The sequence below is a fragment of the Salmo trutta genome, chromosome 1 (assembly GCF_901001165.1).
Source record: "Salmo trutta chromosome 1, fSalTru1.1, whole genome shotgun sequence".
Lineage (NCBI taxonomy): Eukaryota > Metazoa > Chordata > Actinopteri > Salmoniformes > Salmonidae > Salmo > Salmo trutta.
Window position 1 is genome coordinate 78,227,993 of NC_042957.1, and position 22,293 is coordinate 78,250,285.

The 22,293-nt window shown below is 40.3% G+C and overlaps 1 long non-coding RNA gene across 1 annotated transcript; it reads right to left on the reverse strand.

Moving 5' to 3' along the window:
• Positions 1-6,138: 6,138 nt before the first annotated feature.
• LOC115205995 (uncharacterized) lies at positions 6,139-21,752 on the reverse strand. Its single transcript, XR_003880727.1, has 3 exons — positions 21,588-21,752; positions 10,649-10,720; positions 6,139-6,149 (listed from the first exon to the last, which is right to left on the reverse strand). It is a non-coding gene; the product is annotated as an uncharacterized LOC115205995 (long non-coding RNA).
• Between the last annotated feature and the right edge of the window lie 541 nt (positions 21,753-22,293).

Here is a 22,293-nt window from a genome sequence, read left to right on the forward strand (position 1 = left end):
TCTGTTGGGTTTAGGTTATAGTACTAGAAACATTCTGTTGGGTTTAGGATATAGTACTAGAAACATTCTGTTGGGTTTAGGATATAGTACTAGAAACATTCTGTTGGGTTTAGGATATAGTACTAGAAACATTCTGTTGGGTTTAGGTTATAGTACTAGAAACATTCTGTTGGGTTTAAGATATAGTACTAGAAACATTCTGTTGGGTTTAGGTTATAGTACTAGAAACATTCTGTTGGGTTTAGGTTATAGTACTAGAAACATTCTGTTGGGTTTAGGTTATAGTACTAGAAACATTCTGTTGGGTTTAGGTTATAGTACTAGAAACATTCTGTTGGGTTTAGGATATAGTACTAGAAACATTCTGTTGGGTTTAGGTTATAGTACTAGAAACATTCTGTTGGGTAGGGTTTAGGATATAGTACTAGAAACATTCTGTTGGGTTTAGGTTATAGTACTAGAAACATTCTGTTGGGTTTAGGATATAGTACTAGAAACATTCTGTTGGGTTTAGGTTATAGTACTAGAAACATTCTGTTGGGTTTAGGTTATAGTACTAGAAACATTCTGTTGGGTTTAGGATATAGTACTAGAAACATTCTGTTGGGTTTAGGTTATAGTACTAGAAACATTCTGTTGGGTTTAGGATATAGTACTAGAAACATTCTGTTGGGTTTAGGTTATAGTACTAGAAACATTCTGTTGGGTTTAGGATATAGTACTAGAAACATTCTGTTGGGTTTAGGTTATAGTACTAGAAACATTCTGTTGGGTTTAGGATATAGTACTAGAAACATTCTGTTGGGTAGGGGTTAGGATATAGTACTAGACACATTCTATTCGATAGGGGTTTAGGATAAAGTACTAGAAACATTCTGTTGGGTTTAGGTTATAGTACTAGAAACATTCTGTTGGATGGGGTTTAGGATATAGTACTAGAAACATTCTGTTGGGTTTAGGATATAGTACTAGAAACATTCTGTTGGGTTTAGGATATAGTACTAGAAACATTCTGTTGGGTTTAGGTTATAGTACTAGAAACATTCTGTTGGGTTTAGGTTATAGTACTAGAAACATTCTGTTGGGTTTAGGATATAGTACTAGAAACATTCTGTTGGGTAGGGGTTAGGATATAGTACTAGAAACATTCTGTTGGGTTTAGGATATAGTACTAGAAACATTCTGTTGGGTTTAGGATATAGTACTAGAAACATTCTGTTGGGTTTAGGTTATAGTACTAGAAACATTCTGTTGGGTTTAAGATATAGTACTAGAAACATTCTGTTGGGTTTAGGTTATAGTACTAGAAACATTCTGTTGGGTTTAGGTTATAGTACTAGAAACATTCTGTTGGGTAGGGTTTAGGATATAGTACTAGAAACATTCTGTTGGGTTTAGGTTATAATACTAGAAACATTCTGTTGGGTTTAGGATATAGTACTAGAAACATTCTGTTGGGTTTAGGATATAGTACTAGAAACATTCTATTCGATAGGGGTTTAGGATAAAGTACTAGAAACATTCTGTTGGGTTTAGGATATAGTACTAGAAACATTCTGTTGGGTTTAGGTTATAGTACTAGAAACATTCTGTTGGATGGGGTTTAGGATATAGTACTAGAAACATTCTGTTGGGTTTAGGATATAGTACTAGAAACATTCTGTTGGGTTTAGGATATAGTACTAGAAACATTCTGTTGGGTTTAGGTTATAGTACTAGAAACATTCTGTTGGATGGGGTTTAGGATATAGTACTAGAAACATTCTGTTGGGTTTAGGATATTGTACTAGAAACATTCTGTTGGGTTTAGGATATAGTAGTAGAAACATTCTGTTGGGTTTAAGTTATAGTACTAGAAACATTCTGTTGGGTTTAGGTTATAGTACTAGAAACATTCTGTTGGGTAGGGATTAGGATATAGTACTAGAAACATTCTGTTGGGTTTAGGTTATAGTACTAGAAACATTCTGTTGGGTTTAGGTTATAGTACTAGAAACATTCTGTTGGGTTTAGGATATAGTACTAGAAACATTCTGTTGGGTTTAGGATATAGTACTAGACACATTCTGTTGGGTTTAGGATATAGTACTAGAAACATTCTGTTGGGTTTAGGATATAGTACTAGAAACAGTCTGTTGGGTTTAGGTTATAGTACTAGAAACATTCTGTTGGGTTTAGGATATAGTACTAGAAACATTCTGTTGGGTTTAGGTTATAGTACTAGAAACATTCTGTTGGGTTTAGGATATAGTACTAGAAACATTCTGTTGGGTTTAGGATATAGTACTAGAAACATTCTGTTGGGTTTAGGATATAGTACTAGAAACATTCTGTTGGATGGGGTTTAGGATATAGAACTAGAAACAGTCTGTTGGGTTTAGGATATAGTACTAGAAACATTCTGTTGGGTTTAGGACATAGTATACCAACATTCTGTTGGGTTTAGGATATAGTACTAGAAACATTCTGTTGGGTTTAGGACATAGTACTAGAAACATTCTGTTGGGTTTAGGATATAGTACTAGAAACATTCTGTTGGGTTTAGGATATAGTACTAGAAACATTCTGTTGGGTTTAGGATATAGTACTAGAAACATTCTGTTGGGTTTAGGATATAGTACTAGAAACATTCTGTTGGGTTTAGGATATAGTACTAGAAACATTCTGTTGGGTTTAGGATATAGTACTAGAAACATTCTGTTGGGTTTAGGTTATAGTACTAGAAACATTCTGTTGGGTTTAGGTTATAGTACTAGAAACATTCTGTTGGGTTTAGATTATAGTACTAGAAACATTCTGTTGGGTTTAGGTTATAGTACTAGAAACATTCTGTTGGGTTTAGGTTATAGTACTAGAAACATTCTGTTGGGTTTAGGTTATAGTACTAGAAACATTCTGTTGGGTTTAGGATATAGTACTAGAAACAATTCTGTTGGGTTTAGGATATTGTACTAGAAACATTCTGTTGGGTTTAGGATATAGTACTAGAAACATTCTGTTGGGTTTAGGTTATAGTACTAGAAACATTCTGTTGGGTTTAGGATATAGTACTAGAAACATTCTGTTGGGTTTAGGTTATAGTACTAGAAACATTCTGTTGGGTTTAGTATATAGTACTAGAAACATAGTACAGGTATGTTACCTCTTCCCTATAGACAGGTATGTTACCTCTTCTCTATAGACAGGTATGTAGTACAGGTATGTTACCTCTTCTCTATAGACAGGTATGTAGTACAGGTATGTTACATCTTCTCTATAGACAGGTATGTAGTACAGGTATGTTACCTCTTCTCTATAGACAGGTATGTTACCTCTTCTCTATAGACAGGTATGTTACATCTTCTCTATAGACAGGTATGTAGTACAGGTATGTTACCTCTTCTCTATAGACAGGTATGTAGTACAGGTATGTTACATCTTCTCCATAGACAGGTATGTAGTACAGGTGTGTTACCTCTTCTCTATAGACAGGTATGTAGTACAGGTGTGTTACCTCTTCTCTATAGACAGGTATGTAGTACAGGTATGTTACATCTTCTCTATAGACAGGTATGTAGTACAGGTATGTTACATCTTCTCTATAGGCAGGTATGTAGTACAGGTATGGTATGTTACCTCTTCTCTATAGACAGGTATGTAGTACAGGTGTGTTACCTCTTCCCTATAGACAGGTATGTAGTACAGGTATGTTACCTCTTCTCTATAGACAGGTATGTTACCTCTTCTCTATAGACAGGTATGTAGTACAGGTATGTTACCTCTTCCCTATAGACAGGTATGTTACCTCTTCTCTATAGACAGGTATGTAGTACAGGTATGTTACATCTTCTCTATAGACAGGTATGTAGTACAGGTACTGTATGTTACATCTTCTCTATAGACAGGTATGTTGTACAGGTGTGTTACCTCTTCCCTATAGACAGGTATGTTACATCTTCTCTATAGACAGGTATGTAGTACAGGTATGTTACCTCTTCTCTATAGACAGGTATGTAGTACAGGTACGGTATGTTACCTCTTCTCTATAGACAGGTATGTAGTACAGGTGTGTTACCTCTTCCCTATAGACAGGTATGTAGTACAGGTATGTTACCTCTTCTCTATAGACAGGTATGTTACCTCTTCTCTATAGACAGGTATGTAGTACAGGTACTGTATGTTACATCTTCTCTATAGACAGGTATGTAGTACAGGTACTGTATGTTACCTCTTCTCTATAGACAGGTATGTAGTACAGGTATGTTACCTCTTCCCTATAGACAGGTATGTTACCTCTTCTCTATAGACAGGTATGTAGTACAGGTATGGTATGTTACATCTTCTCTATAGACAGGTATGTTACCTCTTCTCTAGAGACAGGTATGTAGTACAGGTATGTTACCTCTTCTCTATAGACAGGTATGTTACCTCTTCTCTATAGACAGGTATGTAGTACAGGTACTGTATGTTACCTCTTCTCTATAGACAGGTATGTAGTACAGGTATGTTACCTCTTCTCTATAGACAGGTATGTTACCTCTTCTCTATAGACAGGTATGTTACCTCTTCTCTATAGACAGGTATGTAGTACAGGTATGTTACCTCTTCTCTATAGACAGGTATGTTACCTCTTCTCTATAGACAGGTATGTAGTACAGGTATGTTACCTCTTCTCTATAGACAGGTATGTAGTACAGGTATGTTACCTCTTCTCTATAGACAGGTATGTAGTACAGGTACTGTATGTTACCTCTTCTCTATAGACAGGTATGTAGTACAGGTATGTTACCTCTTCCCTATAGACAGGTATGTTACCTCTTCTCTATAGACAGGTATGTAGTACAGGTATGTTACCTCTTCTCTATAGACAGGTATGTAGTACAGGTATGTTACATCTTCTCTATAGACAGGTATGTTACCTCTTCTCTATAGACAGGTATGTTACCTCTTCTCTATAGACAGGTATGTAGTACAGGTATGTTACCTCTTCTCTATAGACAGGTATGTTACCTCTTCTCTATAGACAGGTATGTAGTACAGGTATGTTACCTCTTCTCTATAGACAGGTATGTAGTACAGGTATGTTACCTCTTCTCTATAGACAGGTATGTAGTACAGGTATGTTACATCTTCTCTATAGACAGGTATGTAGTACAGGTATGTTACCTCTTCTCTATAGACAGGTATGTAGTACAGGTATGTTACCTCTTCTCTATAGACAGGTATGTTACATCTCCTCTATAGACAGGTATGTAGTACAGGTATGTTACATCTTCTCTATAGACAGGTATGTAGTACAGGTATGTTACCTCTTCTCTATAGACAGGTATGTAGTACAGGTATGTTACCTCTTCTCTATAGACAGGTATGTAGTACAGGTGTGTTACATCTTCTCTATAGACAGGTATGTAGTACAGGTATGTTACCTCTTCTCCATAGACAGGTATGTAGTACAGGTATGTTACCTCTTCTCTATAGACAGGTATGTTACCTCTTCTCTATAGACAGGTATGTTACCTCTTCTCTATAGACAGGTATGTAGTACAGGTGTGTTACCTCTTCTCTATAGACAGGTATGTAGTACAGGTATGTTACCTCTTCTCTATAGACAGGTATGTAGTACAGGTATGTTACCTCTTCTCTATAGACAGGTATGTAGTACAGGTATGTTACATCTTCTCTATAGACAGGTATGTTACCTCTTCTCTATAGACAGGTATGTAGTACAGGTATGTTACCTCTTCTCTATAGACAGGTATGTTACCTCTTCTCTATAGACAGGTATGTAGTACAGGTATGTTACCTCTTCTCTAGAGACAGGTATGTAGTACAGGTGTGTTACCTCTTCTCTATAGACAGGTATGTTACCTCTTCTCTATAGACAGGTATGTAGTACAGGTACTGTATGTTAGCTCTTCTCTATAGACAGGTATGTAGTACAGGTACTGCACTCAATACTGTCACCTCTCCACCTGTTAAAGAGACAACACTATAATACTCAATACTGTCACCTCCCCACCTGTTAAAGAGACAACACTATAATACTCAATACTGTCACCTCCCCACCTGTTAAAGAGACAACACAACACTATAATACACAATACTGTCACCTCTCCACCTGTTAAAGAGACAACACAACACTATAATACTCAATACTGTCACCTCTCCACCTGTTAAAGAGACAACACAACACTAATATTCAATACTATCAGGTCTCTCTCTACCTGTTGATAACGCAAAATTGTGTTTTCAAAAACGTTGCTAAAAATGTCCCTTCCCAGGGCCCGAGACTTAGAGAGAGCTAGCCTGGTACAACGTATTATAATGAAACAGCCAGGGAGAGAGAGAGCTAGCCTGGTATAACGTATTGTAATGAAACAGCCAGGGAGAGAGAGAGCTAGCCTGGTATAACATATTATAATGGAACAGCCAGGGAGAGAGAGAGCTAGCCTGGTATAACGTATTATAATGAAACAGCCAGGGAGAGAGAGAGCTAGCCTGGTAAAACATATTATAATGAAACAGCCAGGGAGAGAGAGAGCTAGCCTGGTATAACATATTGTAATGAAACAGCCAGGGAGAGAGAGAGCTAGCCTGGTATAACGTATTATAATGAAACAGTCAGGGAGAGAGAGAGCTAGCCTGGTATAACGTATTGTAATGAAACAGCCAGGGAGAGAGAGCTAGCCTGGTATAACGTATTGTAATGAAACAGCCAGGGAGAGAGAGCTAGCCTGGTATAACATATTGTAATGAAACAGCCAGGGAGAGAGAGAGCTAGCCTGGTATAACATATTGTAATGAAACAGTCAGGGAGAGAGAGAGCTAGCCTGGTATAACATATTGTAATGAAACAGCCAGGGGGAGAGAGAGCTAGCCTGGTAATACGTATTGTAATGAAACAGTCAGGGAGAGAGAGAGCTAGCCTGGTATAACGTATTATAATGAAACAGCCAGGGAGAGAGAGAGCTAGCCTGGTAATACGTATTGTAATGAAACAGTCAGGGAGAGAGAGAGCTAGCCTGGTATAACGTATTATAATGAAACAGTCAGGGAGAGAGAGAGCTAGCCTGGTATAACGTATTGTAATGAAACAGCCAGGGGGAGAGAGAGCTAGCCTGGTATAACATATTGTAATGAAACAGTCAGGGAGAGAGAGAGCTAGCCTGGTATAACATATTGTAATGAAACAGTCAGGGAGAGAGAGAGCTAGCCTGGTATAACGTATTGTAATGAAACAGCCAGGGAGAGAGAGAGCTAGCCTGGTATAACGTATTGTAATGAAACAGCCAGGGAGAGAGAGAGCTAGCCTGGTATAACGTATTGTAATGAAACAGCCAGGGAGAGAGAGCTAGCCTGGTATAACATATTGTAATGAAACAGCCAGGGAGAGAGAGAGCTAGCCTGGTATAACGTATTGTAATGAAACAGTCAGGGAGAGAGAGAGCTAGCCTGGTATAACGTATTGTAATGAAACAGCCAGGGAGAGAGAGAGCTAGCCTGGTACAACGTATTGTAATGAAACAGCCAGGGAGAGAGAGAGCTAGCCTGGTATAACGTATTGTAATGAAACAGCCAGGGAGAGAGAGAGCTAGCCTGGTACTACATGTAATAATTTACACTCTGGTATGAATCGTTGCTTAGTTACACTCTGGTATGAATCGTTGCTTAGTTACACTCTGGTATGAATCGTTGCTTAGTTACACTTCACATTTGTCATCTACAGCAACATCCTCTCTGCAACGACGTTCAAACCTACATCTGTTTTAATGGAAAAACAAAGCGTGCCGAATCAGAACAGAACAGAACCCATAGTCAGTGAACCAGTATGGTACTGTTAACCTGTTAGGATAGGGGGCAGTATTTTCACGGCCGGATAAAAAACGTACCCGATTTAATCTGGTTATTACTCCTGCCCAGAAACTAGAATATGCATATAATTAGTAGATTTGGATAGAAAACACCCTAATGTTTTTAAAACCGTTTGAATGGTGTCTGTGAGTATAACAGAACTCATATGGCAGGCCAAAACCTGAGAAGATTCTATATGGGAAGTGCCCTGTCTGACCATTTCTTGTCCTTCTATAGCCTCTTTATCGAAAATACAGGACCTCTGCTGTAACGTGACATTTTCTAAGGCTTTCATTGGCTCTAGGAAGGCGCCAGAACGTTGAATGATAGCTCTGCAGTCTCTGGGCGAAAAACAGCAGGGGTTTTGGTGAGTGGTCCTTCTGAGGACAATGACACTGGAGCGCGCGTGCATGTGATGACTCCATGTTTTACTTTCGGTGTTTGAACGGATACGTCTCCCGGTTGGAATATTATCGCTATTTTACGAGAAAAATCGCATAAAAATTGATTTTAAACAGCGTTTGACATGCTTCAAAGTACGGTAATGGAATATTTTGAATTTTTTTGTCACGAAACTCGCCGGCGCGTCACCCTTCGGATAGCGACTTGAACGCACGAACAAAATGGAGCTATTTGGATATAACTATGGATTATTTGGAACCAAAATAACATTGGTTGTTGAAGTAGAAGTCCTGGGAGTGCATTCTGATGAAGAACAGCAAAGGTAATCCAATTTTTCTTATAGTAAATCTGAGTTTGGTTAGGGCCAAACTTGGTGGGTGTCAAAATAGCTAGCCGTGATGGCCGGGCTATATACTCAGAATATTGCAAAATGTGCTTTCACCGAAAAGTTATTTTAAAATCGAACACCGCGATTGCATAAAGGAGTTCTGTATCTATAATTCTTAAAATAATTGTTATGTTTTTTGTGAACGTTTATTGTGAGTAATTTAGTAAATTCACCGGAAGTGTTCGGTGGGAATGCTAGTTCTGAACAAAACAGCCTAATGTAAAAAGCTGGTTTTTGATATAAATATGAACTTGATTGAACAAAACATGCATGTATTGTATAACATAATGTCCTAGGCGTGTCATCTGATGAAGATCATCAAAGGTTAGTGCTGCATTTAGCTGTGGTTTTGGTTTTTGTGACATATATGCTAGCTTGAAAAATGGGTGTGTGATTATTTCTGGCTGGGTACTCTCCTGACATAATCTAATGTTTTGCTTTCGCTGTAAAACCTTTTTGAAATCGGACAATGTGGTTAGATAAAGGAGAGTCTTATCTTTCAAATGGTGTAAAATAGTCATATCTTTGAGAAATTGAAATTATAGCATTTTTAAGGTTTTTCGTATTTCGCGCCAGGCGCTACCATTGGATATTGGCAAGCTGTCCATAAGAGGTTTTAAGTACCAAGGTGGAAAAACCCTACAGTACATCTAACATCGGCTAAACCAGAGGTGTGTACCCCAGGTTCCAGAGGGGTGGGGCTCAGAGTTTTTCCTGATCTGGTGACCTAACCAGGTAAAACTCTGTTCCCTGTAGATAGATAACGTTAGAGGTTAGTTTACCCTGTCAGAAAGGACAGGAAAGGAAAGGGGGATACCTAGTCAGTTGTCCAACTGAATGTTTTCAACTGAAATGTGTCTGACACATTTAACCCAACCTCTCTGAATCAGAGAGGTGCGGGGGGCCGCCTTAATCGACATTCACGTTGTCGGCGTCCGGGGAATAGTGGGTTTACTGCCTTGCTCAGGGGCAGAATGGCAGATTTTTACCCTGTCAGCTCGGGGATTCGATCCAGCAACCTTTCGGTTACTGGACAAACACTCTAACCACGAGGCTACCTGCCGTGGGTAGGCTACCTGCCGCCTGTGCCGGACCACCGTAGGCTGAATTCAGTAGGCCAGTTGATCAGACTGGCAAATCATCTCCTTGTTATCCTATACAGCATGTCATTAGGCCAGTTGATCAGACTGGCAAATCATCTCCTTGTTATCCTATACAGCATGTCATTAGGCCAGTTGATCAGACTGGCAAATCATCTCCTTGTTATCCTATACAGCATGTCATTAGGCCAGTTGATCAGACTGGCAAATCATCTCCTTGTTATCCTATACAGCATGTCATTAGGCCAGTTGATCAGACAGGTATATCATCTCCTTGTTATCCCATACAGCATGTCATTAGGCCAGTTGATCAGACAGGTATATCATCTCCTTGTTATCCCATACAGCATGTCATTAGGCCAGTTGATCAGACAGGTATATCATCTCCTTGTTATCCTATACAGCATGTCATTAGGCCAGTTGATCAGACTGGTAAATCATCTCATTGTTATCCTATACAGCATGTCAGACTGCTAATGGTTTGGTGTAGGCTGCAGCAACATTTCTGTTAAAGAGTTTATGCTTGTTTCTGGACTCGGGAGGGATGCGTTATCATGTTTGCTAAATAAATAGGCCTATTCTTTAATGCGTAGTGCCTGGCCTGCGTGACCTGTGATTTCTGGGAATCTGGTTGGTCCAAAAACACACAGCCTGCAGCACTCCCATGTGCCTGCAGCACTCCCCATTTGACAAATCATGAGGCAAATAAGTCGAAAAAACATTACTTTGTACTTCATCTTAACGCTTTGCATAAATATTTTTAATTAAACTAAATCAAAAGTGGTGAGGCACTGCCCGACCTGATTGAAAATGCCAGCTGGTCACACGTTTGCCGGCAGCCCTGTGCTAAACGTTGTTTAAGTAACGTTCTCTAACTAAATGTTCTCTAACTACACATTGTCTAACTAACTATTCAATGTTCGCTCACCTGCAGGTTCCATCAGGTGTCTGTTTAACGTCACGTTCTTCTGGCACATGCTCAGTAGGTCCTCCCCAACGTCTGCAACACAACGTTACACAGATATTGGGATTTGACATAGCATTTATGTAACTTTAAACTTAGAAACATTACAGAGACATTGGGCTTCCAACACTCTAAAACACAACATTGGAAATAGAACAAACATGACAAATAAGATACTTTCATTAAGAACAGCTTGCTACCAGCTCATCAATTCTTAAAATTATTCTGACCTTGGTTCAGTGAAGCATGGTGACTACCATGTAGAATGGTTTCTGAATCAGAGATGATTGTGACCTTGGTTCAGTGAAGCATGGTAACTACCATGTAGAATGGTTTCTGTATCAGAGATGATAGGCAGTAGTACTATTACTCACTCTGACTTTAGTAGTAAATTGAATTTTCATTCCCTGACCTTAGAAGTAATGGAATTTTCATTCCCTGAATAAATTCAGAAGAACAGTCTATTTAATATGATGCTTCCTGGTCTATGCAGACAGGCAGGCAGGCAGGCAGGCAGGCAGGCAGGCAGGCAGGCAGGCAGGCAGGCAGACAGACAGACAGACAGACAGACAGACAGACAGACAGACAGACAGACAGACAGACAGACAGACAGACAGACAGACAGACAGACAGACAGACAGACAGACAGACAGACAGACAGACAGACAGACAGACAGACAGACAGACAGACAGACAGACAGACAGACAGGCAGAGAAGCTTGGAATTATCTTGCCCTTTCAAATGTTCTTTCCCTCTCCAAAAGAGCACTTTAATACAAGTGCAATAATTATCACTTTAAAGGTCAAACGCAGCCATTTTTATCTCAATATCAAATCATTTCTGGGTAACATTTAAGTACCTTACTGTGATTGGTTTCAATGATAATGGTAAAAAAAAAAGAGACAAAAATTGCTTCTTAGAAAACTGCAATTTCTCAAGCAATAATTTTGCTAGGACTGTCTGAGTGGTCTGAGATGGGAAGGGAAAACTAGCTGTTATTGGGAGAGAGGTATGGAACACTAGGACTGTCTGAGTGGTCTGAGTTAGGAAGGGAAAACTAGCTGTTATTGGGAGAGAGGTATGGAACACTTTTTCTTATTGGTCTAGTAACTAATTGGTGATGACACCAGGCAGGCCAAAACTCCACCCCACCAAAACAGGGTGAAATTTCAGGCAGCCTTTTCAAACAGCTCTTATACCAAAAGGACATTATCATAATTTTCCCAATTTCACAGTATTATTCCAACCTCATAGTGTGGTAATATACAGTGCCTTCGGAAAGTATTCAGACACCTTTACTTTTTCCACATTTTGTTACGCTACAGCTTTATAAAATGCATTAAATACTTTTTTTCCCTCATCAATCTACACACAATACCCTATAATGACAAAGCAAAAACAGGTTATTTATTTATTTTTGCTAATTTATAAAAAACGTAAATATCATATTTACATAAGTATTCAGACTCTTTACTCAGTAACTTGTTGAAGCCCCTTTGGCAGCGATTACAGCCTTGAGTCTTCTTGGGTATGACGCTACAAGCTTGGCACACCTGTATTTGGGGAGTTCCATTCTTCTCTGCAGATCCTCTCAAGCTCTGTCAGGTTGGATGGGGAGCGTTGCTACACAGCTATTTTCAGGTCTCTCCAGAGATGTTCGATCGGGTTCAAGTCCGGGCTCTAGCTGGGCCACTCAAGGACATTCAAATACTTGTCCCGAAGTCACTCCTGCGTTGTCTTGGCTGTGTGCTTAGGGTCGTTGTCCTGTTTGAAGATGAACCGTCATCCCAGTCTGAGGTCCTGAGCGCTCTGGAGCAGGTTTTCATCAAGGATCTCTCTATACTTTGCGCCATTCATCTTTGCCTCGATCCTGACTAGTATCCCAGTTCCTGCAGCTGAAAAACATCCCCACAGCATGATGCTGCCACCACCAAGCTTCACCGTAGGGATGGTGCCGGGTTTCCTCCAGAGGTGACGCTTGACATTCAGGCCAAAGAGTTCAATATTGGTTTCATCAGACCAGAGAATCTAGTTTCTCATGGTCTGAGAGTCTTTAGGTGCCTTTTGGCAAACTCCAAGCGGGCTGTCATGTGCCTTTTACTGAGGAGTGGCTTCCGTCTGGCCAATCCTCTATAAAGGCCTGATTGTGTGCTGCAGAGATAGTTGTCCTTCTGGAAAGTTCTCAAATCTCCACAGAGGAATTCTAGAGCTCTGTCAGAGTGACCCTCGGGTTCTTGGTCACCTCCCTGGACCAAGGCCCTTCTCCCCCGATTGACCAGTTTGGCAGGGTGGCCAGCTCTAGGAAAAGTCTGGGTGGTTCCAGATTTCTTCCATTTAAGAATGATGGAGGTCACTGTGTTCTTGGGGACCTTTAATGCTGCAGAAATGTTTTGGTACCCTTCCCCAGATCTGTGCCTCAAAACAATCCTGTCTTGGAGCTCTACTGACAATTCCTTTGACCTCATGGCTTGGTTTTTGCTCTGACATGCACTGTCAACTGTGGGAACTTAAATAGACTGGTGTGTGCCTTTCCAAATCATGTCCAATCAAATGAATTTGCCACAGGTGGACTCCAATCAAGTTGTAGAAACATCAAGGATGATCAACGAAAACAGGATGCACCTAAACTCAATTTCGAGTCTCATAGCAAAGGGTCTGAATACTTATGTAAATAAGGTATTTCTGTGATTTTTTTTTTATAAATGTGCAAACATTTATAAAAACCTGTTTTCGCTTTGTCATCAGGAGGCATTGTATGTAGATTGCTGAAGATTTCTTTTTATTTAATCCAACATAACAAAATGTGGAAAAAGTCGATGGGGTATGAATACCTTCCGAAGGCACTGTGTATAAAACCCAGGAAAACCACATTGTGGACTGCACTGGGCCTTTACAGAAGAAACATCCACCTGCACTCAGTTCATTAAGCTGGAAGAACTGACGTGATACTGGCAAGAGCAGTATGCTTTTTCCCTTTCAACGTTTCAACACATTACTCCCACGCATCTGCAACAAGCCCGAATCAGGTGGGAGAGTGATTTTCCTCACGTTGAATGTCTTGATTGCACTATATACAGTGAGGGAAAAAAGTATTTGATCCCCTGCTGATTTTGTACGTTTGCCCACTGACAAAGAAATGATCAGTCTGTAATTTGAATGGTAGGTTTATTTGAACAGCGAGAGACAGAATAACAACAACAAAATCCAGAAAAACGCATGTCAAAAATGTTATAAATTGATTTGCATTTTAATGAGGGAAATAAGTATTTGACCCCTCTGCAAAACATGACTTAGTACTTGGTGGCAAAACCCTTGTTGACTGTCACAGAGGTCAGAGGTTTCTTGTAGTTGGCCACCAGGTTTGCACACATCTCAGGAGGGATTTTGTCCCACTCCTCTTTGCAGATCTTCTCCAAGTCATTAAGGTTTCGAGGCTGACGTTTGGCAACTCGAACCTTCAGCTCCCTCAACAGATTTTCTATGGGATTAAGGTCTGGAGACTGGCTAGGCCACTCCAGGACCTTAATGTGCTTCTTCTTGAGCCACTCCTTTGTTGCCTTGGCCGTGTGTTTTGGGTCATTGTCATGCTGGGATACCCATCCACGACCCATTTTCAATGCCCTGGCTGAGGGAAGGAGGTTCTCACCCAAGATTTGACGGAACATGGCCCCGTCCATCGTCCCTTTGATGCGGTGAAGTTGTCCTGTCCCCTTAGCAGAAAAACACCCCCAAAGCATAATGTTTCCACCTCCATGTTTGATGGTGGGGATCGTGTTCTTGGGGTCATAGGCAGCATTCCTCCTCCTCCAAACACGGCGAGTTGAGTTGATGCCAAAGAGCTCCATTTTGGTCTCATCTGACCACAACACTTTCACCCAGTTGTCCTCTGAATCATTCAGATGTTCATTGGCAAACTTCAGACGGGCATGTATATGTGCTATCTTGAGCAGGGGACCTTGCGGGCGCTGCAGGATTTCAGTCCTTCACGGCGTAGTGTGTTACCAATTGTTTTCTTGGTTACTATGGTCCCAGCTGCCTTGAGATCATTGACAAGATCCTCCCGTGTAGTTCTGGGCTGATTCCTCACCGTTCTCATGATCATTGCAACTCCACGAGGTGAGATCTTGCAGAGAGCCCCAGGCCGAGGGAGATTGACAGTTCTTTTGTGTTCCATTTGCGAATAATCGCACCAACTGTTGTCACCTTCTCACCAAGCTGCTTGGCAATGGTCTTGTGGCCCATTCCAGCCTTGTGCAGATCTACAATCTTGTCCCTGACATCCTTGGAGAGCTCTTTGGTCTTGGCCATGGTGGAGAGTTTGGAATCTGATTGATTGCTTCTGTGGACAGGTGTCTTTTACACAGGTAACAAGCTGAGATTAGGAGCACTCCCTTTAACCTGTTATGGCTAGGGGGCAGTATTTTCACGGCCGGATAAAAAACATACCCGATTTAATCTGATTATTACTCCTGCCCAGAAACTAGAATATGCATATAATTATTAGCTTTGGATAGAAAACACTCCAAAGTTTCTAAAACTGTTTGAATGGTGTCTGTGAGTATAACAGAACTCATTTGGCAGGCCAAAACATGAGAAGATTCTGTACAGGAAGTACCCTGTCTGACCATTTCTTGCTCTTCTTGATTATCTCTATTCATTACAGAGGATCTCTGCTGTTACGTGACACTTCCTACGGCTCCCATGGGATCTCAGAAGGCGGCAAAAAGCTGAATCGTGGCTTTGCAGGCTCTGGCTGAAAAACATTAGCGCGTTTGGATAGTGGCCAGTAACAGTACTATGAGACTCAGGCTCGTGCATGAGAGGATAGCATGCTTTTATTTTCTCTCTCTTTGTACGTTTACACGCTTTCCCGGTCGGAATATTATTGCTTTTTTACGAGAAAAATTGCATAAAAATTGATTTTAAACAGCGGTTGACATGCTTCGAAGTACGGTAATGAAATATTTAGAAATCTTTTGTCACGAAATGCGCCATGCTCGTGACCCTTATTTACACTTCGGATAGTGTCTTGAACGCACAAACAAAACGCCGCTGTTTGAACATAACTATGAATTATTTTGGACCAAACCAACATTTGTTATTGAAGTAGAAGACCTGGGAGTTCATTCTGACGAAGAACACCAAAGGTAATCAAACTTTTCTAATAGTAAATTGGAGTTTGGTGAAGGCTAAACTTGCTGGGTGTCTAAATAGCTAGCCCTGTGATGCCGGGCTATCTACTGAGAATATTGCAAAATGTGCTTTCACCGAAAAGCTATTTTAAAATCGGACATATCGAGTGCATAGAGGAGTTCTGTATCTATAATTCTTAAAATAATTGTTATGTTTTTTGTGAACGTTTATCGTGAGTAATTTAGTAAATTCACCGGAGGTTTGCGGGGGGTATGCTAGTTCTGAACGTCACATGCTAATGTAAAAAAGCTGTTTTTTGATATAAATATTAACTTGATTGAACAAAACATGCATGCATTGTATAACATAATGTCCTAGGGTTGTCATCTGATGAAGATCATCCAAGGTTAGTGCTGCATTTAGCTGTGGTTTTGTTTTTTGTGACATTATATGCTAGCTTGAAAAATGGGTGTCTGATTATTTCTGGCTGGGTACTCTGCTGACATAATCTAATGTTTTGCTTTCGCTGTAAAGCCTTTTTGAAATCGGATAGTGTGGTTAGATTAACGAGAGTCTTGTCTTTAAAATGCTGTAAAATAGTCATATGTTTGAAAAATGGAAGTTTTCGGATTTTAGAGGAGTTTGTATTTCATTGGATATTGGAGCAGGTGTTCCGCTAGCGGAACATCTAGATGTAAGTTAAGAGTGTGTTCCTGATCTCAGCTCGTTACCTGTATAAAAGACACCTGGGAGCCAGAAATCTTTCTGATTGAGAGGGGGTCAAATACTTATTTCCCTCATTAAAATGCAAATCAATTTATAACATTTTTGACATGCGTTTTTCTGGATTTTTTTGTTGTTGTTATTCTGTTTCTCACTGTTCAAATAAACCTACCATTAAAATTATAGACAGCTCATTTCTTTGTCAGTGGGCAAACGTACCAAATCAGCAGGGGATCAAATACTTTTTTCCCCTCACTGTAATAGTGACAGAGGTAGAATAGAGGGGTTTGAAACTGCCAAGGTGTTGGAGACCGGTTCTGTCTGTGCTGCCTCCTCTCAACTCAGTTGTATATAAAATCATACAGCTTTGACTGGTAGAAACACACAGCACCATTCCAGTCAGATCACTATCCTGGTCACCATTATCTACAGATGTGGGTTTAGAGGCATGTTAAATCACTATCCTGGTCACCATTATCTACAGATGTGGGTTTAGAGGCATGTTAAATCACTATCCTGGTCACCATTATCTACAAATGTGGGTTTAGAGGCATGTTAAATCACTATCCTGGTCACCATTATCTACAGATGTGGGTTTAGAGGCATGTTAAATCACTATCCTGGTCACCATTATCTACAGATGTGGGTTTAGAAGCATGTTAAATCCCTATCCTGGTCACCATTATCTACAGATGTGGGTTTAGAGGCATGTTAAATCACTATCCTGGTCACCATTATCTACAGATGTGGGTTTAGAGGCATGTTAAATCACTATCCTGGTCACCATAATCTACAGATGTGGGTTTAGAGGCATGTTAAATCACTATCCTGGTCACCATTATCTACAGATGTGGGTTTAGAGGCATGTTAAATCACTATCCTGGTCACCATTATCTACAAATGTGGGTTTAGAGGCATGTTAAATCACTATCCTGGTCACCATTATCTACAGATGTGGGTTTAGAGGCATGTTAAATCACTATCCTGGTCACCATTATCTACAGATGTGGGTTTAGAAGCATGTTAAATCCCTATCCTGGTCACCATTATCTACAGATGTGGGTTTAGAGGCATGTTAAATCACTATCCTGGTCACCATTATCTACAGATGTGGATTTAGAGGCATGTTAAATCACTATCCTGGTCACCATAATCTACAGATGTGGGTTTAGAGGCATGTTAAATCACTATCCAGGTCACCATAATCTACAGATGTGGGTTTAGAGGCATGTTAAATCACTATCCTGGTCACCATTATCTACAGATGTGGGTTTAGAGGCATGTTAAATCACTATCCTGGTCACCATTATCTACAGATGTGGGTTTAGAGGCATGTTAAATCACTATCCTGGTCACCATTATCTACAGATGTGGGTTTAGAGGCATGTTAAATCACTATCCTGGTTACCATTATCTACAGATGTGGGTTTAGAGGCATGTTAAATCACTATCCTGGTCACCATAATCTACAGATGTGGGTTTAGAGGCATGTTAAATCACTATCCAGGTCACCATTATCTACAGATGTGGGTTTAGAGGCATGTTAAATCACTATCCTGGTCACCATTATCTACAGATGTGGGTTTAGAGGCATGTTAAATCACTATCCTGGTCACCATTATCTACAGATGTGGGTTTAGAGGCATGTTAAATCACTATCCTGGTCACCATTATCTACAGATGTGGGTTTAGAGGCATGTTAAATCACTATCCTGGTTACCATTATCTACAGATGTGGGTTTAGAGGCATGTTTAATCACTATCCTGGTCACCATAATCTACAGATGTGGGTTTAGAGGCATGTTAAATCACTATCCAGGTCACCATTATCTACAGATGTGGGTTTAGAGGCATGTTAAATCACTATCCTGGTCACCATTATCTACAGATGTGGGTTTAGAGGCATGTTAAATCACTATCCTGGTTACCATTATCTACAGATGTGGGTTTAGAGGCATGTTAAATCACTATCCTGGTCACCATTATGTCAATGACTTGATACATCACTGAACCATCCTTTTAACAGCTTTGAATGAATCTTTTCTAAATGTGATTGCTGCTAGTCACTAGTCACTTTAATCCATCTGTTCCTTTCATTGTTGGAGCTATACATTTAAACAATGTGTGATATTACCTGGATAAGATTAATGTGACTGTATATTCTGAGCCAGGTTGTTGGCAGGGCCAGGGCTCCTGTAAACTAGGGGTGTGAACATTTAAACCTTAAAACGTTTCAAAGAAACGGCGTCATTAAGAAAAAAATCCCTAACCAAAAAACGATGTTTAAAAATCTAAATTATTAAATGTTCATAGTGCACCTGTCACAAAACGACCACTAACAGGTCCAGATCATCGTCATCATGAAGGGAAACAACCTAATTAAACAAATACCTAACGCAACAATGCTGTCACGTTAGTAGGAGAAATGATTTGCCACAGATATAAAGCGCTCCGCACGTCATCGTCGTTAAGTTGGAAAAATGGCAGAGAAAGACAAGCGACAGCAGCGAACAGCCTGCTCTGCCTTGAGTCAGTACATTAATGAGTCTGCTGCTGCGCTGTGCTTTTACCTGACCCAACGTTACAATGTCGTGATTGGTGCTTTGGAAACAAGCTGAAGTCTGGACTGACTGCTGGGAACGTCACTGCATCAGCAAGCTGTCAAACTATCCTAAATAAGTGAAAAGTTACATGCTGTTTATCAGTACAGTGCCCAACATCCTTAGCTAGCTAACCTATGAGTGAGTGAGTGACTGAGTGAGTGAGTGAGTGAGTGAGTGAGTGAGTGAGTGTGTGTACCATTACTATGATTGAGAGCAATAGAATTCCAGCAGCTTTATTATGAGAAGGGGAAATTAGCCTATTATGAGAAGGTGAAATGGGCCTGCAACAGCAGCCATGCATAAAATTGCTAAATTGAGAAATACGGTGCAATTATTTAAAAAAGGTACTATTTCTTATCACATCATGCCAAGGGATTATTCAGAAGTGAGATTTTCTGCCTAGGATAGTACTCTTCAGACTGGGCCAGACTATCTGGGCAATGAGAGCTACGAGGTGAGCAACAAGATGCTCTCAATTCAAGTTACATTGCTGTCTGTTGAATTGGACCAGGACCAGGGGCCTCATTTATAAACAGTGCTGGGCTGGAACAGAAGCCTGCAACCCCACTATCTCTCCAGGACCAGGGGCCTCATTTATAAACAGTGCTGGGCTGGAACAGAAGCCTGCAACCCCAATATCTCTCCACGACCAGGGGCCTCATTTACAAACAGTGCAGGGCTGGAACAGAAGCCTGCAACCCCAGTATCTCTCCAGGACCAGGGGCCTCATTTACAAACAGTGCAGGGCTGGAACAGAAGCCTGCAACCCCAGTATCTCTCCAGGACCAGGACCATACGTGGGGGACATGATGAATACGTGGGGGACATGATGAATACGTGGGGGACATGATGAATACGTGGGGGACATGATGAATACGTGGGGGACATGATGAATACGTGGGGGACATGATGAATACGTGGGGGACATGATGAATACGTGGGGGACATGATGAATACGTGGGGGACATGATGAATACGTGAGTGACATGATGAATACGTGGGGGACATGATGAATACGTGGGGGACATGATGAATACGTGGGGGACATGATGAATACGTGGGGGACATGATGAATACGTGGGGGACATGATGAATACGTGAGTGACATGATGAATACGTGGGGGACATGATGAATACGTGGGGGACATGATGAATACGTGGGGGACATGATGAATACGTGGGGGACATGATGAATACGTGGGGGACATGATTCATTTAAAAAAGGGAAACATTAACAAGATGCAGACATTTGACATTAGAGATTAAATCTGTTACATTTCTGGAATCTAAAATAATTAAACAGGAATCTATTTTCTATTCATTTTATGTTCATAACCATTGCAGAAGACATTTCTCACCTTTCCTGGCTGTGATGGGTTCATATTCCCAAATTAGCAATACAACAAATGAATATGTGTATCTCTTATTTAATCCAACCTAGTAACCTAGTACAGTACCAGACAACAGTTTGAACACACCTACTCATTCAAGCGTTTTCTTTCTTTTTACCATTTTCTACATTATAAAATAATAGTGACAACATCAAAACTATGAAATAACACATATGGAATCATGTAGTAAGCAACAAAAAATAAAGTGTTAAACAAATCAAAATATATTTTGTATTCTTCAAAGTAGCCACCCTTTGCCTTGATGACAGCTTTGCACACTCTTGGCATTCTCTCAACCAGCTTCATGAGGTAGTCACCTGGAATGCATTTTAATGAACAGGTGTGCCTTGTTAAAAGCTAATTTGTGGAATTTCTTTCCTTCTTAATGCGTTTGAGCCAATCAGTTGTGTTGTGACAAGGTAGGGGTGGTATACAGAAGATAGTCCTATTTGTGGTATTTCATTTTTATTTTACAAATTTGTAAAAATTTCTAAAAACCCGTTTTCACTTTGTCATTATGGGGTATTGTGTGTACATTGATGAGGAAAAAACCCAAACAATTTGAACAATTTTAGATTAAGGCTGTAACGTAACAAAATGTGGAAAAAGTCAAGGGGTCTGAATACATTCCGAAGGCTCTGTAGATGTAAAACATTGTTGAATTCAAATGTTCTGCTGACAGGTCCACAACAATTTGACATTGTTTTCTCTTTCAGAAACTGTCACAGTCCTTTGTTCCAAATACAGCATAAATTACTGATAAAAAAAAGCATTCTTCCAACACAGTAAATAGACCGGTAGCTTATGTAAAAGTATAGTACAGGCTACAGTATTGCTTTGCGACAGGAGCACAACATCACAGCCTAATGAATCTCAGAGCCTAGGCTATAGCAGATAGAAATACAATAATATAGGGCGTCATTGTCCAGGAGGAATTACCGATTCTTCTCAGAAACGGAGCACGCAGATATTTAGTGTGGCATTTACGCAACAAAATGTATAAATGAGGATCCCAGGGGCGAAGAACCCTGGTTTACCTGATGGTACGTTACCTGTGCAGTACACTGTTTTGGCCACCGTTGCCATGACTACGCTGGTCAGCCCAGTCCCCGCCCCCAACTCCAAGACGATGGCTCCTCTGAATGTAGTTGGCTGAGACAGGATTAAATCAGCCAATAGGAACGCACCTCGCCAGACCTAGTAAAGGAACCATACAGTGCCTTCAGAAAGTATTCACACACCTTGACTTTTACCACATTGTGTTGTGTTACAGCCTGAATTTAAAATGGATTACATTTAGATTTTGTGTCACTGGCCTAAACCCAACACCCCATTATGTCAAAGCGGAATTATGTTTTTATTTTTTTTAACACAAAATTATAATATGAAAAGTAAAAATGTGCTTAACAAGTCACAAAATAAGTTGCATGGACTTATGGTTAACATTATTTTTGAATCACCACCTCATCTCTGTACCCCACATACACAATTATCTGTAAGGTCCCCGAGTCGAGTAGTGAAATACAAGCACAGATTCAACCACAAAGACCAGGGAGGTTTTCCAAAGCCTCGTTAAGAAGGGCTCCTGTTGATAGACATAGATTATCCCCTTGAACATGGTGAAGTTATTAATTACACTTTGGATGGTGTATCAATACACCCAGCCACTTCAAAGATACAGGCATCCTTCCCAACTCAGTTGCCGGAGAGGTAGGAAACCACTCAGGGATTTCACCATGAGGCCAATGGTGACATTAA